Source organism: Notothenia coriiceps, unplaced genomic scaffold (genome assembly GCF_000735185.1).
Source record: "Notothenia coriiceps isolate Sejong01 unplaced genomic scaffold, NC01 NC01_scaffold00003341, whole genome shotgun sequence".
NCBI classification, from domain to species: domain Eukaryota; kingdom Metazoa; phylum Chordata; class Actinopteri; order Perciformes; family Nototheniidae; genus Notothenia; species Notothenia coriiceps.
The window spans coordinates 57,739-73,884 of NW_011336042.1; the positions used below are offsets into that span (position 1 = coordinate 57,739).

The following is a 16,146-nucleotide window of genomic DNA, read 5'->3' on the forward strand; positions in this document are numbered from 1 at the left end:
CACACACACACACACACACACACACACACACACACACACACACACACACACACACTGTTATTAGCCTGGTGTCAGCAGCACTAAATGGGCTGCAGATGTTAATGCACTGTTTTAGATACAGTGGCAGGAAAAAGAGGCAGAGACGGAGCCATTCAGACTCGGAATAACTAAATATGGACAGAGAAACACATTCATTAGTGCAGAACACACGCTGGATAATCATTCAGAGGTGATGCATTATAAACACTGATGTTTAAACACGCTGGGCATGTTTAAAAATCCTTAAAACAGACAATGTGTAGCCTTTACTTCTGTGTCACAGTTTATCAGCGAACATCTGTGTGTTTAAAACATTCGGAGTAAGAGAGTTTTTGTTTAAGGCAGCGGGACATTTGAAGTGTTGACCTTTATTTATATTAAATCTAACATAGTGTTAGAGTTTTCTATGCTGCTGCCTCCATTGAAAGTGTCTCAGAAGTGTCCTATGCCTAAATGAACCTGTATATTCATGTTTGTCCAGGACGTCACACTGAAAGAAGTGTCAAATTTTGTCCACAAGGCAAAAAAATCAACTATATACAGTATCTGAGAGCATGTTTGATTATTTTTATATAAATACCGAGGTGGTCCGGTCGAGAGTCCCGGGCTGATTTTTCAGTCCCAGTCCGCCACTTTTTGAAGGTATGTGAAAAATCTCCTTTCTTATGGTACTCATTTGGTTTTATTGTGTACATATTTAATTGTATTAGCCTCTTTATTTAATATGATCATTCTGCCTGTTCTCTTTGCTGCTGTAAAAATACTGACCAGCCTGCTGTGAGACAAATAAAGGATTAATGACTTCTGATTCCCTCACGTCACTGATATTAAAGCGTCATTTGCCCCCTGAAACTGGTGGAGGCCTCTGGGGGCAGTCGGGCGGATCAAACGCACCCCCGAGTACTGGAGCAGATGTCCTCACTGGGCCGGGTTCAGATGGTCCCAGCGAGCAGCGAGGGAAAGGTCAGAGTCACACAGAGGGTTAAACTGGACCCATCAGGACACTGGCTCATCGGCGGGGATTATTTCAATTAAAGCTCCCGCTGGCTGAAAGCGGGATTACATCGGGTTTAGAGAGGAGGACACATCTGAACACAGCACATGGTCCGCTCCCAGGGCTGGAATATGCCAGACAGAGAGGCGTGTTCATGTTAATCATTTGATTATATATTATTTTACATTTATTTTAACCTAATACGTTGATATAAATATTATTATTTAGTTTTGATTTAATCTTTTATTGGACACTTTACATTAACTTATTTACTTTTTTTTAACTTTTATATCATATTATACATTAACTTCATAACTTTATATACATATATTTCATTTTCCTTTCATTTCATATTTCAACTTTCACTTCTAATGTTTATTAAAATATTTGTATTATGATTTGTATTATAATCTACATTTCCTTTATATGCGAATCTTTATTTTATTATTAATTTAACTTCCTATGGTTATATCATTGTTAACATCCTTCTAATGTTTATATCATTTTTGTATTTTTTTAATCTTTTTTTAACTGCCTATGGTTATTTCAATATTTTATTTTATTTCATTCTAGACTGAGAAATCAAATTGTTTCACTTTTTCGTCCAATAAGCTGTACGTTAACGTGCATACTGCGGTCCATTTGTTCTTGGCTTAATAAATTATGATTGGAAATAATTATTGTACGTTTGTTATAATCCTCCTGTTCCACTCTATTTTGCGTTGACACTATTAACCGCCAATAAGGCACACTTTTTTATCAAATGGAAATTCAAAAATAGCGATCAAAAGAACATGACACGACTCCTATCAAAGCTATAACTTGCCAGCATGTAACATCTAAAAATGTGTAAAATGAGGGAGAGGGGGGGGTCCGCCCAGGGGGATAATTACCTCTCCATCTCTTCTTCTTTGCTATTCATAGATGCGCTGCTGCTATTATTGGCAGAGATGAAAAAATGGAAGGTAAAAGCTGCTAACACATATTGAGTGAGGAGGAGCATCATGAAAGGTAAAAGCAGCCAATGAGAGACGATTAGCCTCTGCCCCCTGCGCTGTATGCATGGCATGACTCGGGCATGAATAGCATTAGCATCTTTAGCATTCACGGCGTCTGGCATTTCACCTGCGGACGCTCCGACTGATTGAGATGTGTCTCAGGAGCCGGAGAGGACTCACCTAATTGGCCCCGGAGCCAGGCCCTAATTCCTGATTCTCAGGGAGGGCCACATTTCAAAGCAGCGCCCGGATCAATTAATGGACCGGTAATGTGTCTCATTTTCATACAAGGCGAGAGGCTTAGGTTGGGAAAATCAGATATCGGCCACCTTTCGACTCAGCGAGGCGAGAACCACTCGGAGTTATGTGAAGGAGAATTCGATATGATGCTCGCACTGTGAATATTTTCATATTTCTCCTTTGCACTCAATGTTTGAGATCTCTTTTATCTGTAGGGGGTTTAAACGTGGCTCCATGTTGGAACTCTAAAAGTAAAAGGTTTCAACAAGCCTGATATCTTCTTCATTGTTGTCCAAAAAGTTTTAAAAACTCATCAATGAGGGACACTGCTGCACTGACGGCCCGTCCACACGGCGGCCTGCGTTCACTTTGAATGGGGTGACGTCACGCTTTGCCGAACTGCATTGTGGTTCCGTCGCTTCGCTTAACTCGCTTTGCCAGCTTCAAAAGTTGAGAAAAGTTCAACTTTTGAAGCTTCAACGGAAGCGTCAGCCAATCAAATCATATGCCAGTACAAGCTCTAGCCAATCAAACCGCGTGCTTGTGTGTCCGGGGCGAAAGATTAATGAGATTGGTTGTTGGTCGAGTTTCAGACACGCCCACCGGCAAGCTTCAACGCACGCTGCCGTGTAGACGCTGCGTGACTGTTCCTTCATGAACACACACACTGTAGGTCTCATTAACACCGTCCTGCTGCAACACATACTCACTAAATCAACAAATGGGATTAATCTGCCGCTGAAAATAGTCCCCAAGAAATACAGTATATCTTCCAGTTTAGGTAATGTTTACTAAAAATGACTGCCAATAATTTAGGAACAACAACCACAATCTTTCTGATTAAAGGGGCCCTACACTGCTTTTTAAGGTTTTCACTTTCCTGTGTGTTGTATAGGTTTGTGTGCATGTAAATGGTCTGCAAAGGCTAAAATCCCTGTGTTTCTCTCCCACACGCTACATGTATTCAGGTAAATTACAAATACTCAGGTAAAGTACTTTGAGTAGATGTAGAATGTAAAATGACTTTCTACGTAGCTTTTAATATTATTAAATTATTAAGTAAAAATGAATGATTCATACCGTAAAAGACATTTTGCATGATGTTTTTTCCCAAATTTATTGCAGATTTTATTGAAGCTAGTTCTGTTTCTCGATGCTCCCGCACGCTGCATCCTGACACGGTTGATTTGTAGTGAAATCCCTGCGCTTCAGATCCAGAGGTGTAACAGCTCGCGGCGCTTCTCTGCGCTGACAGCCGTAACCAGGCAGCACTTTAAGGTAGAGCAAGGTACACCCTGCTGTTTTCTCAACGGCAGACTGTTTGAAATATGAATGAGCAGCCAGTCTATACATCATGTTAGCTGACATGTTGTATTAAAATTTATGAACGACTTCATCAAAAAGCACTTTCTGCCAGACAGATTTGCCCTGACATCAGAGTTACATGGCTGGTTGGAGCCTCGGATAAATGTGTGTGTGTGTATGAATAAGTGTGAAATTATGCGTACTGCGAGCTGGTACACCGTAACTTGTGTGTACTAGAGTATGTCTGTGTTTGAGTTCAGGGAATCCGCAGTCTCAGAAACCCAAGGAAATACTTTTTAAAGATAATAACTGGCACAATGAGGTAAAGAAGGTAGTTAAAAATGATACAAAAAATGCAGTTAAGTGTATTCAAATCAAGGGACATAATTAGGATTTTTGTCTAGGTGCTTTTCATAGGTGGGTTTTACAGTTTACTTGAATACAGAGTACTGTATCTGTCAATCAGAGAATACTGTAAGTGGATTAAATAAAGAATAATAAATGAGTCGGGTTCAGATGTAATCCAAAAACTTTTCGGAGCTACTAGAAAACTGCTAAAAGTCAACATAACTCAACAGGAAATCACTCAGCAACTAGTTAATGATTTGAGCTGAAGGCGAAAGTGTGTGTGTGTGTGTGTGTGTGTGTGTGTGTGTGTGTGTGTGTGTGTGTGTGTGTGTGTGTGTGTGTGTGTGAGTGACAGTCTCTGGGTTATGAAATAATACCTGTCATCTGCCGGCTGCTGAACCCTGAAGAGGGGGCAGGTTTTCAGGTCAGCCGCGCCATCTGTCAGCGCAGCCCTCTCCTCTCACCGCACGTCAGCTCCTGATTGGCTGGAACCGGGCCGGGATGGGCGGGGCCACCGGCATCCCCCCCGTCGGGACCCAGCAGAGGCGGTCACATGCGGACACAGCCACACTCTGCACGCCTACAAGTACACACACATGAGCAAACACACAATGTCAAAACAAAACACCTAATAAAATCAATTCAATTGTTAATTTAAACACAACAACCAACCGACAATGAGTTCAAACAAATGTATTAAGCTGCTATTGCTCCTAGCAGCAAAGGTTTGTCTGCAGTGTTTTAATATAGTGTCATTAATGGACTATATTTTGTGTTCAGACTGTATGTTGTAGGTCACACACATGCTGGCGAGGGGCAGAGAGAGAGAGAGAGCTGACAGCTGGCACATTATTTGTATTTATTATTTCATGAACAATGTGGTTGTCCACATAGCTGAATCTCTGAGCTTTTTTTCGATGTGCATCTGTCAATCGTTACAACCCCTGAATCCTACAACCTGGCACAAATGTGTATATGTACACACACACAAACACCACCTGTGAGGGAGGGGGCTGATCTGTCACTCTCTTAGTGCTGCACCAGGTGTTTGATTGACAGGTGAGATGGAGGTTAAATGACAGATAACTGGGGATTATTATGTTGTAATGTATAAAACAAACATTTCTCTCTCTTTCCCTCCCTTCCTCCCCTCGCTAGTTCAGCTGTCTGGTCAAAGGGACCGGGGCAAGAAGCCAAGCATGTACAGCCAAGCCTCCCCCTATTCCCCCACGATCCAGACAGCCTCCTGTTCAGCTGTGCTGCTCTCCGCAGGTTCCAGCCAGGTCAGATGTTCGACACGGGCGACAACATGTTCGCTCCTCACCGCTGCCTTCAGCTCCAACTCCCATATTTCTCACAGAGACGGCTCACCAGGATTTCACGGCTAACTTTGCTTTTTGGCCGCTCGGGAAAATACCTCTCAAACTGCATTTACGAGACTAAATCTACGTACCAAAACCCCAAATCATCAAGTCTCGCTAATTAAACAAACATCATTGCAGGTTTTAAAGACTTATAGTGAGGCAACAGACACTTCCTTGCTCTGTATACCTAGCATGGTTTTTCAAAACTACAATATTTAGGTTTAGTTTTAAAATAATCTAGAAAGTAGAGAAAGAAAGACAATAAATAAACTTCTGTTTTCTAAATATAAGATTGTTTTTTTTGCTTCAGGGCTACAGGAACGTACATATCACCTGCTAAATGATTGATAATTTGATTTAGTTTAAGTGTCATTTTCTATGTGTGTTCTAAATTCTGCATTCATTTGAGATTTAATTATATTAATATATTTGAACAGATAAGAATAGCAAAATATGACAGAAACACAAGCAGGGTTAACATACAAAGATATCTTTTTAAGCAGACAGGTATGAGGGGTACACTGATAGTATGCAGTAAGTCATCTTGACTATAATATACTTTTCAAACTTCAACTTGACACCTTTTAGACTTTTACGTGTGTTTTTACAAGTGCCTCACGGCTGAGAAACTCCCACTAAATTACACAAAAACCTCAAGTAAATAGAGGAAAAATGTCAAATATGCGGGAAGGCATTCCAGAAAATCATGCAATAAGTGTACATTCTGTTTCCCTCTCTCTCTCTCTCTCTCTCTCTCTCTCTCACACACACACACACTCAGTGCAGCAGTGGCCTGTGTGGCCCAGTCAAAAGGTGCTGGGCTGCCACGCTAGCCGCCCAGGTGCAGAGCAGATAGGGTTGCAGCGCATAAACGGCTAATTCCTGCACGGCTGTGGGAACGCCAGCTGCCCCCGTATTTCTCAAAATGTGAAATTGTTTTGGATTCACGCGCCAACAGAAGGACTCGACATGCAAGAGTGAAAGCAGCTCGTTTCCTGTGTCTTCCCACGTCAATAAAATAACCCGCTCGGTACCGTGGAAAAAACTTCTGTTCAACCAGCCTCACCCCGTCCTCCCCCCGGTGTTTGATAGACGATACCGAACGTGTTTGAGCTTTATCAAGAAGGACTCGAGTAGGGAATGTGCATATGTTTGACCGGTAATGCCTCACATAATATTGACTGTGCTTCTTCAGGAAAGGCAAATGGTTGCACTGCATTTGCACTCAACCTCTAAACCTCCTGCACACTGGTTTCTGCAGAGGAGACGGCGTGCAGTTTGAGTCGTAATGAGCTGCACTTTACATAAGTCCATGCAACCTTTAAACTTCTCCAAACTTGCATTTATTCGGCTGCTGCAAACATGCTTTTAGAGGTCAGATTATTTGGTTGAGTTATCAGGTTGAGTAGGCACAGTGGCTCTGGGTTAAAGTGCTATTTGCTAGAAAATCTGCAGTAATTTCCTTAAAAGTTTAGATTTAATGGGGTAAAACAACACAGTAGAGGTCCAAACAAAAAAATGTTAAATTGTCTATTTCTTTAATATTTCTCATAATTATCTAGGATTTGTTTTGATATTTTTGTCTGTAATAAAATATTTGTATTATTATAATTATTAGAACATTTAATTCATTTGAATATTTTATAAAATGTAAAATATATTTGTTATATTGGTTTGTGTAAATTAAGAATTTATTTTCCATGTAATTATTACATTTTTATAGATTTTAATATCTTAAGTTTATTCATTTTTTATCCCTTATATATTCTTTGAAAAAACTGTTTCTAATTACAAATATTTATCTTATTATTTTTCCGCATCATATATGTTTTTATTATTTGTAATTTAATCATTGAATTGCACATATAAAGTGTTGAGTCCTGTGTTGTCATTTCCATTCCAGATCACATGGTAACTTGTTGAAACGCAGCTAACTCAGCAGTTGCGTCAACATGCAACACTGTCGCTGACACAGTGTCACACACACACACACACACACACACACACACACACTGTTGATGTCTTGTGTGCAGCTTGTGGGTTTTTAGCGGGCAGATGTTCTCCGTCAGGCGCCGCTCGACCTGCGAGACGAGATCAAACATTTTGGACTCCGCCTGACCTGCGGAGAGGAGAGGCGGCTCGTCCCCGTGGCCTCCAAAAGATTTGGGTTGTAGACGGATGGATGTGGATTGAGATCAGCAGAATGGCATCTGCTTTACACACACACACACACACACACACACACACACACACACACACACACACACACACACACACACACACACACACACACACACACAGCTGATAAATTAGTATTCAGAGTAGAGCTGCAGCTGAGCAGCTTTCTGTGTTTTTGTTCTTTTTTAAGCAGCAGACTCACTTAATGTCACACTTTAAATTCCCCTTAACCTGTTCACCTGTTTGAATTCATCTCATCTTGTGCAGTAAAACCTACTTTTAGATCTTGGTTTGATGTCAAATCCTCCCAGAAAAACCATTACAACATGCCAAACGTTGGAGAAAAGTAAATAACTATTTCCCCTTTCATCTTAATATAATATACCGACCTACGGTACCGACGGACTTTTGAAGCACTTTCAGAAGGCGCTTAGATCACCGGACGACAGAGCTGGTCGCCGTGCGCACAGACGGGGCTGCCGTTAACGTCGGCGTGTACAACGGAATTGTGCCACAACTTCCGGCGCGAGTTCTACGCGCCTGCTCCACTAGCACACACCCGCACCCCCCCACCGTCGAGGGGCTGAACACATCACTTTGCGTGGTACCACACATTGTCTCCTGGTACTCATCTGAGTAACTCACTGAGAAAGTTATGTGCACCCCTGAATATACAGTAGCTTTCATTGTACTTTTCATGTATAACTAAGTAGAAAAAAACGAATTTACGGGAGTCCCAAATAAGAAAGGACAACCATTCTTATTCGTTTCCACCATGGTATACTAATAAAACTTGTAATCATTGAAATTCAAAAAACAGTGCAAAAAGATGCATCATTGTTACTTTTCAAACGCTATGTGACTCTTTCCTTAAGAAAAGCCTTTGCAAGTTAAAGGAAGGGGACAACATTGGTTGTGTTGTGTATTCTGTGTGTATTCATTGAGTTTAGTCTTTAGTGACATTAACCTACATTATGGACAATGCAAGATCCATTGTTTTTGGAGGCTAACCCATACTAGGGAATATGTAGGGATATAAAGGTGGAAACTGTTTGGTGTACAATATGGATATACAGATGGACCAATAAAGACTTTAGGAAGAATGACAAGAAAATGTTTTGAAACTTAATAACTGACTTTACTTTTCTAAAGAACAACAAGAGTATTGCTTTACTTTTAGGGACAATACAACGTTTCCACTGCATGGCTTTGTATTTATGACATAAATATAATAATTAGAGACGCCACGTTTTGTTTAAGATCCATCATTACATGCATTTAACATGTTGGTACATTCTAAAATGTAAGTATCAACACGGTTTGTTCACGCAACATGAATTTCTCATAATGCACCTCCTGAAAGAAGGACTTACAGACACTCAACGTGTAGAGTTGAGAGATTCTGTTTCCACTTAAACTTTGAAACGTCCCATAAATCATAGAGTGTGGACAGGTGAGCTAAACCACAGATGTGAAACCTTGAAGAGACCACAGGTAAATCCTGGCAGAACTTTTTAGCACCTGTCTCTGTTAAATCTTCAGGTGATGATTGTGCAGAATATTTAAGCAAAGTCCCACCAATTAGAGGAGTCTGTGGAAGCAGAGCAGCACATTGCACTCTTGGACCTCCGTCAGCGGGGTGATGAGGCGACTCTCAGCTCGTGTGAAACGGTGCTGGCAGTCTGCGCCACTCGCATTCATTCCCCATATAAACTGCCCCCCCCCCCTTCAACACCCCCTTTTTTTGGCGGTTTCCTCCCCGGCGATCAGACAGCACAATAGTCTCACTGAGCGGTGACGATTAACACATAAAAGCGACACGGGGAATCTCGCTGCTAGATACTAGCGCACATGAGAGGGCGAAGCATTCATAGCATGCCAAGAAGTTCAGAGGGAGCCCCTCTCTATCTGATTGGTGATCTTTTGTTTTGGCGTTGCCCTCGATTCGGTGGAACGTGCCCAATCAGATTACGGGAGGGGGAGGCAGAGCGAAGAAACACAATCGCTGTTTTCTATTTACTGCGTCTATCTCCGAGCGGCTCGTCTTAAGGCGGCCAGAGAGAAGTCAAGTCAAAGCGTCTCCATCTCAACTTTCAACCCCCCCCCCCTTCCTCCTCAGACACTAAAGCTGGATTAAATTCAAACTACAGCACAATCAGATATTCTTGGGGTTTTAATCTTTAAACTTCGACCGCTGACACATTTGACAGGTAATCTCAGGGAAGTATTTAAAAACGCAGAATGAAGACAAATGAAGGATCATTGCTTAAAGTCGCCTGGGACAGAATAAGAGCACATTTTGAGATAATCTGCACAGATCTCATCCCTAACTAGAAGCAGAAAATAAAGCCCTTTTTCCAGAGGTTATTTGCCTATCTAAGTTTGTGTTTGCACTTCAACTTTTTGACATATTGATTAGCTAGGAAATGAGTTATTATCATAAGAATCTCGACTATGCTACTGTATATCTTGGACAGTTGTGTCTAATGTTGTTGTTTTTCTGTAAAGCAGCCAATATTTTCACAATTTATCATCAAAAATGCTGCACATTAAGTCCTCTAAAGTGTGTAACACCACATATATGTACTTCTTACACCGACATATAAAACATCACAACAAGAACAAGCAAGGACCAAAAAACTCGGAATCGGCAACGATCTAGAAAACATAAAAAAAACTGTGAAATTAAGCAAAAATAAAAGGAAAAACAACTATTAAGGTGATGGTGAGTGATGGACAGGACATGTAGCTATTTTCCACTAATTTATTTGACTTTTGACCTCAAGCCCTGCAACCAAAAGTGTCTTATACCTAAAAACTTTTTACGACAGTGTGAATATGCCAGAATTGAAAAAGACAGAAAATCTGTTTTTTCGTAACCCTAACCCTAACCTTAACCCTAACCCTAACCCTAACCCTAACCCTAAATGTTATATGGTGCAAGACTACATTTGACTCTTTATAAGAGTTTGATAAGCAGATCAAATGAGATGAATGAAAAGCTGTTTTCTGTGTCAGCAGTGGTTTTTGGCAGGTTTCCATTGGGGTTGCGTCTCTGGGTGTTTTGGTCCGAGTTTCAGTCCTGCTGTAAACTGACCTCAGGTAAGATGCTAAATTATCATGTCTTCCTGTAAAAATAGGATCTAAATAGAAATACTAAAGCTTTATTTTGTATACCTTTACACTCATCATTGAGGTCGCGGCTGATGATGGCTCCAGGATAATTACACTTTAATTGCACATATGCATTTAATGATGTCAGGATTATATATGCAATGAATTACATATCATGTGGCTATACACTGACACATATTGTAAATAGGCAGTTAATTTGTGAGACACAGTACGTCTATTGTGATTGCATCTGTATATTAAATATGTTCATGGATCATTATCCAGTACACTTATATACTGGTGTCATTGCTTTGAAAATTACAAGATAATGATACAATTACTATAATGCACGACACGCTTATAAATAGAGATCACAATGACTTAAATGGTCATAAAGAGATATATTATATGTTGGATGGATGTGTGTACATATATTATTGTTGTTTATATTCAAGAACACATGCAGATACGTTTTTTATTCTGAGAATGGAGAAATATAGAAATACTTGTATATAAGAGTTTAGCATGTGTAGAATAAATGATGACAGGGTGTGGCTTTTAAAAAAGTTTGAAGCATAACAGTTTTGTTCTGCTTTTACCAGAGGTATTTATGACGTTTTGAGTTAAACCTCGTCTTGTCCTGATATTTTGCACTCTTTACTGATTCAGAGTACATTTGAGAGAATAAACGGATCATCTATTTCTGCTATTGTGAATATGATGCAGTTTGACACATACTTCTGTTTTTAATAACTAAACAGCTGCAGTCGTGCACACTTTGACAAATCTCTAGTTGAACTGAATCCAGTCAAAGTGAGGTATACGTTCAGGGTGGTGAAAAAGCTCATTTAGAGACACTGAATACATCTGTGAATATCGGCATCTTTAATCCTGGAACAGGAGCTATCGAGGAATGGCTGAGAGGAGAAACTGACACCGTGGTGTTACTCAAACTGTCAGAAAGACATATTTCACTGGTTCATATGTTTTATTTACTATTCAGGATTTAAATTAGCTCTATATGAAATCTGCATTTTGAAAAAAAAAGCTAAATAATCTGTTAAATGTACACAAAAAGGTGGAGAAGAAAATAAACAAAACAGAGGAACATTATTAATTTAAAAGCTGCCCTAAAAAAATCTAAATGAAATACTGCACTGATGAAAGGTCAGATGTGGTGACCCTGAAGCTAGGAGCATTCATAATCAACTAATCAGACCCTTAGGTGCCTTTAATGAGTGCTAGGTTATCATACACATATTTAAATACACATTATCAAATGTGACTTTTTATTTTTTTCCCGAAGGAAGATTATAAGACTGTGTTAAATATTGCACTCAAAAGTATGCAATATTCCAGCTGCATTAGGACACAGAAAAGCAGATGATATTATATTAAATTAAACTCCAAATCGAGCTCTAAAGAGATGACGCTATCTCTCTCTCTCTGTTTGTTTCTTATATTCAGAGTATCTGCACTTTTTTTTTTGAATGCCAGTAACTTTTACAATATATTTAATTAAATATTTCCAAAAAATAAATCAAGTATTGAGCAAGATTCTCTAATTAAAAAGGCCAGCGTAAAGAGGAAAAACACCATAACAGAAACATATGAACTGTTATTAATGACAAACTGTGGAAACAGATTTTCATTCTTTCTTAAGTCTTACATTTTAATATTTTACTGCAAATATCTTCATATATAATTTACAACAAGCAAGTAATGTGGATTACAGTTAGATTTGAGATTTCGCTTGCTGGCTTTGCCATATTTTTTAAATTAGAATAATACTTTATTAGACAATCATTGATATCTGTCACTAGATAAATCACGATTTTGAAATGCGGTAAAAAATAAAACAATATTTTGTGTAAATTCAGTTAAATATGATCAATTCTAGCAAATATTCAGAGTTTATATGCTGAGAAAAGTCTCCTCTCTACGGGAGAAAAGTCTTTGATATTTCATTTCGCCCATCATGAAACAGTAAAACTCGGGAGTGAAACCAGACGGCTGTAATTATTGAAGACTTGGAGGCACTTTAAAGCTTCAGCATGACACTGAAACTCTTTATTCATTCATTACCGTGTCGAAAGGAAGACGAAGTTTAGTAAAAACACACTAAAAATACCGTCTGATAGTCAGGAGTTTCATCGTCAGAGAAGCATCCTTAGTGTTTTTATATTGAATAAACGCGAACATTGGTCAGTTTTCAGTGAGAGAAAAGGAGAAGTGTTTGCATGAGGGAAGAGTTTCAAACTGTAGGGTGCAGCAGTCGTCTTTCTAACAGGAAGCAGAGAGCAGACCCCAACACGAGAACCACTGACGGCGTGAAGAAGAACAGGGAGGGGAGGGGAGGAGGGTGTGGGGGGAGGAAGAGGGAGGGAGGTGATGTGTAATTACAGACTACATACCAACACCCCGTCGTAATTTACATTACTTGATGTCATGGAAAAAATATTAGACGAAGATTGTTTTTTATCTGCGAACAGTAACACCGCGGAGGCAATCCAGGCAAGTCATGCAGGATTTGTTCACACACACACACACACACACACACACACACACACACACACACACACACACACACACACACTGTATATCTAGCAGGCCACTTGACCATTTAAGTTGCAGTGATTATGATATTAACTGAAATTAACCTTCCTCCAGCATCACAGACAAGCAGCCAATCAGAGGCTCAGGAGGGCGCCTTGTTGTTTTTTAATAAACATTAGGACGTTTACATTGAGTCTGCTGAATTATATCATACATAGACATTTGTTTTAAATTGCGTTTTCTGTGTATTATGTTCTTTTTAATCCAGATTTAATGATGTTGTATTATGGGGAGTACCTTGTGAAGGCACAGTTTATTATTATCATTATTCACTGAAGGTTCTTAGATTGTTGCATTACTTGATTTATTCTGTCTTTTTTTGTCTGTTACAGTTGAATATATATATTTTTTAATCTTATTGTACTTGTGTATTGGTACATGTGTTACTCGTATGTTTTCTGTATTTAAAAAAATACGTAAACACAAAGTAATCTCACTACTAGCATTTTGAATTGCCTTTGTGTCCGAAATGTTTACTTAAAACTTCATATGATTTGTATTAGCAGTTAAAAACCTAACGCTCCACCTTGTTTTATATGTGTTTCATGTTTGCTTTTGTGTGCAGCGTCAATAAGCAGAACATTCCTGTATTCAGTTGATGGAGGCTTTTCCAGAGCTATTAAAGGGAAAAACATGTTTTTCTTGGATATACATATGGCTTTCATTTTTCAGATCTGTCATTATATGAGGGTGGAGAGACTAAGGTTGTGACCACACTGTCACTGAAAGCCTCAGAAATCTCAACACCACATTATTGAAACTCCTAATGCAGCTACAGAACTCAAATCTGAATTCCTGATGAGAAAATGACTAAGATTAATATTTTCTGATCAGAAAGGGAACACTAGCTCTTACTACGACAGAGCACTGTATGAAGCTTTCAACAATTATTTACATATATTAATAGCACTATTGAATAAGTAACCTGGACTTCCTTTATTTCATATGTATATACAGTATACATCATTTTTATTCAATAGTTTGTCTGTTCATGCACTTATCAAAATGATTTGTATTTATATACACAGTATTAATACAAATAAACACGCATTTTCAAAGTCAAAAAGCCTTTTTTTTTACATTAAGGACATTATTTTAAATAGTAATATGTATAAATAACAAAAAACATCAAATTAACTAATAAATTAAATAAATTAGAATTCATAGAAATAAATTATTTAAGCGGGTAAAATGAGAAAAATAAAGACACTGCCATATGTAGTGTTGGATTATATTATAGATGTATTGAAATAACATAATAATTCACTAAAACAAAGGTCAAAATGATCCATTTTTTTGACTATAACTACTATAAGTTGTGATAAATGTAAGTTTGACGGCTGTTTGATTCTCTCAGAGGATGACATGCTGTTACAGTTACAGGCAGGCAGTCACTAATCTGAACACATCCATTCTGAGAGCAGGAGAGAGAGACTCAGAGTGTTATGGACAGTTTGTTACAGGTTGTTTACTGTGAGGCTAGAACCAGACCAGAATCAGATCGGGGTGCAAAGTTCCAGTGAGCCTGAGCCTCTAAGAAGTTTACATCAAATATTTGAATCATATCTGTGCAGTAACATAACATTCAACACACACAGTTCAATCTGATGCTCGATGTTTCAGAAAGTGCCAAAGAGTTTTCTAACTTTTAAATCTGCCCGACTGAAAACACGAGCCTCTTCAATCACGTCAAACTGAAAGTGACGCTGATGCTAGCTCGGATAATTATTCCATCGTGATTCCCAACTCACTGACAGCCGTCCGGAGTGCCACGAGCCAACTCAAATCATTACATTCAAACCAAATGTATTTTAGAAATGCACTCAAGCTTTCATTTTGAAACATATTTGAGAAATCATCGTGGCTGCCAAAGTTCAAATGGAAGTTTGTTGAGCAGTAGCCAAATGAAATACATATTCATGGTTTAAAGTTTGAATTATAATTGAAATAATTAAAGTCTAACTGATTGGCAATTATTTTTGTTTTATTGGAGGACATTTCAATAAGCATGTATTTGCAGTTAGACGGGGATCATTTGCTTATTTTATCTGAAAATTGGAAAAGACGAGTGATGTTTTTATAATGAATTTATCTTAAATACGCCTACATTTAAAAATATATTTGTATTATTGGTGTTGCTTTTGCTTTTTTGTAACATTGTCTCCAGGGTGCTTCCATATCATTTTGTATTACTACATTTCCTTTTGCAGTATACGACATTAATAGATCATGTTGCGATGAGAACAGCTGGTCAAACATACTTCTCTCTCTTATTACGATTATGAATCAAAACAATTGAAACAAATAACGGAATTACTACAGAGTGCTACTTATATTTTTCAGATTTTCATACCCATTTTTACATTTCTTTATGCTTTATGAAAAAACCCAAATCCCTCTGAATGCATGGTTTGAAATGAGTAACGACCCCTTGTCGAAGATGGTATATACATATGGGAAATGAAAGTTCAATTTGATTGAATGCTTTCAATTTAAAGTCATTCTTGGGCTTCCCTACCCGAAGGCACTCACTACATATGAGCACATTTCTTTTTTCCTGCCTGATCTTACCTTTCCATCTTCTCCCAGCCGAACCATCACCTGAAGAAGACAAAAGATGGAGACTTTAAATACACAATGTGCAAAAGACTGCTGTCACATGAAGAAGACACATTAAGTAAATAACAGCGGGTTGATAACGGTAAAAACGCACCATCAAATGTACTTCGTAACGCTTTACGGCTGCCATTCGTTGACATTTATATATCACTTTTTAGTGGTGGGCCAATGAAAGGCTGGCTTTGAAATAAAGTCGGCCGTGATTCATGTCTCCGCTGTGTCAGTCTTACATTAATATTATGACCATATCCATCATGTCGGCCATCTATAATGAACAGATGCTGTAAAACACCATTTGGCATGACAAGAGGGAGAGGTGGAGGGAGAGCGG

At 38.7% G+C, this 16,146-nt stretch overlaps 1 long non-coding RNA gene across 1 annotated transcript in view; it reads left to right on the plus strand.

Annotated features, from left to right (window-relative positions):
- The window catches only part of LOC104941395 (uncharacterized), a 23,349-nt gene extending 10,529 nt beyond the window's left edge, over positions 1 to 12,820 (plus strand). Inside the window, exon 3 of the long non-coding RNA XR_797895.1 lies at positions 12,808 to 12,820. This is a non-coding gene — a long non-coding RNA (uncharacterized lncRNA). The remainder of the gene's footprint in view (positions 1 to 12,807) is intronic.
- Positions 12,821 to 16,146: the final 3,326 nt, after the last annotated feature.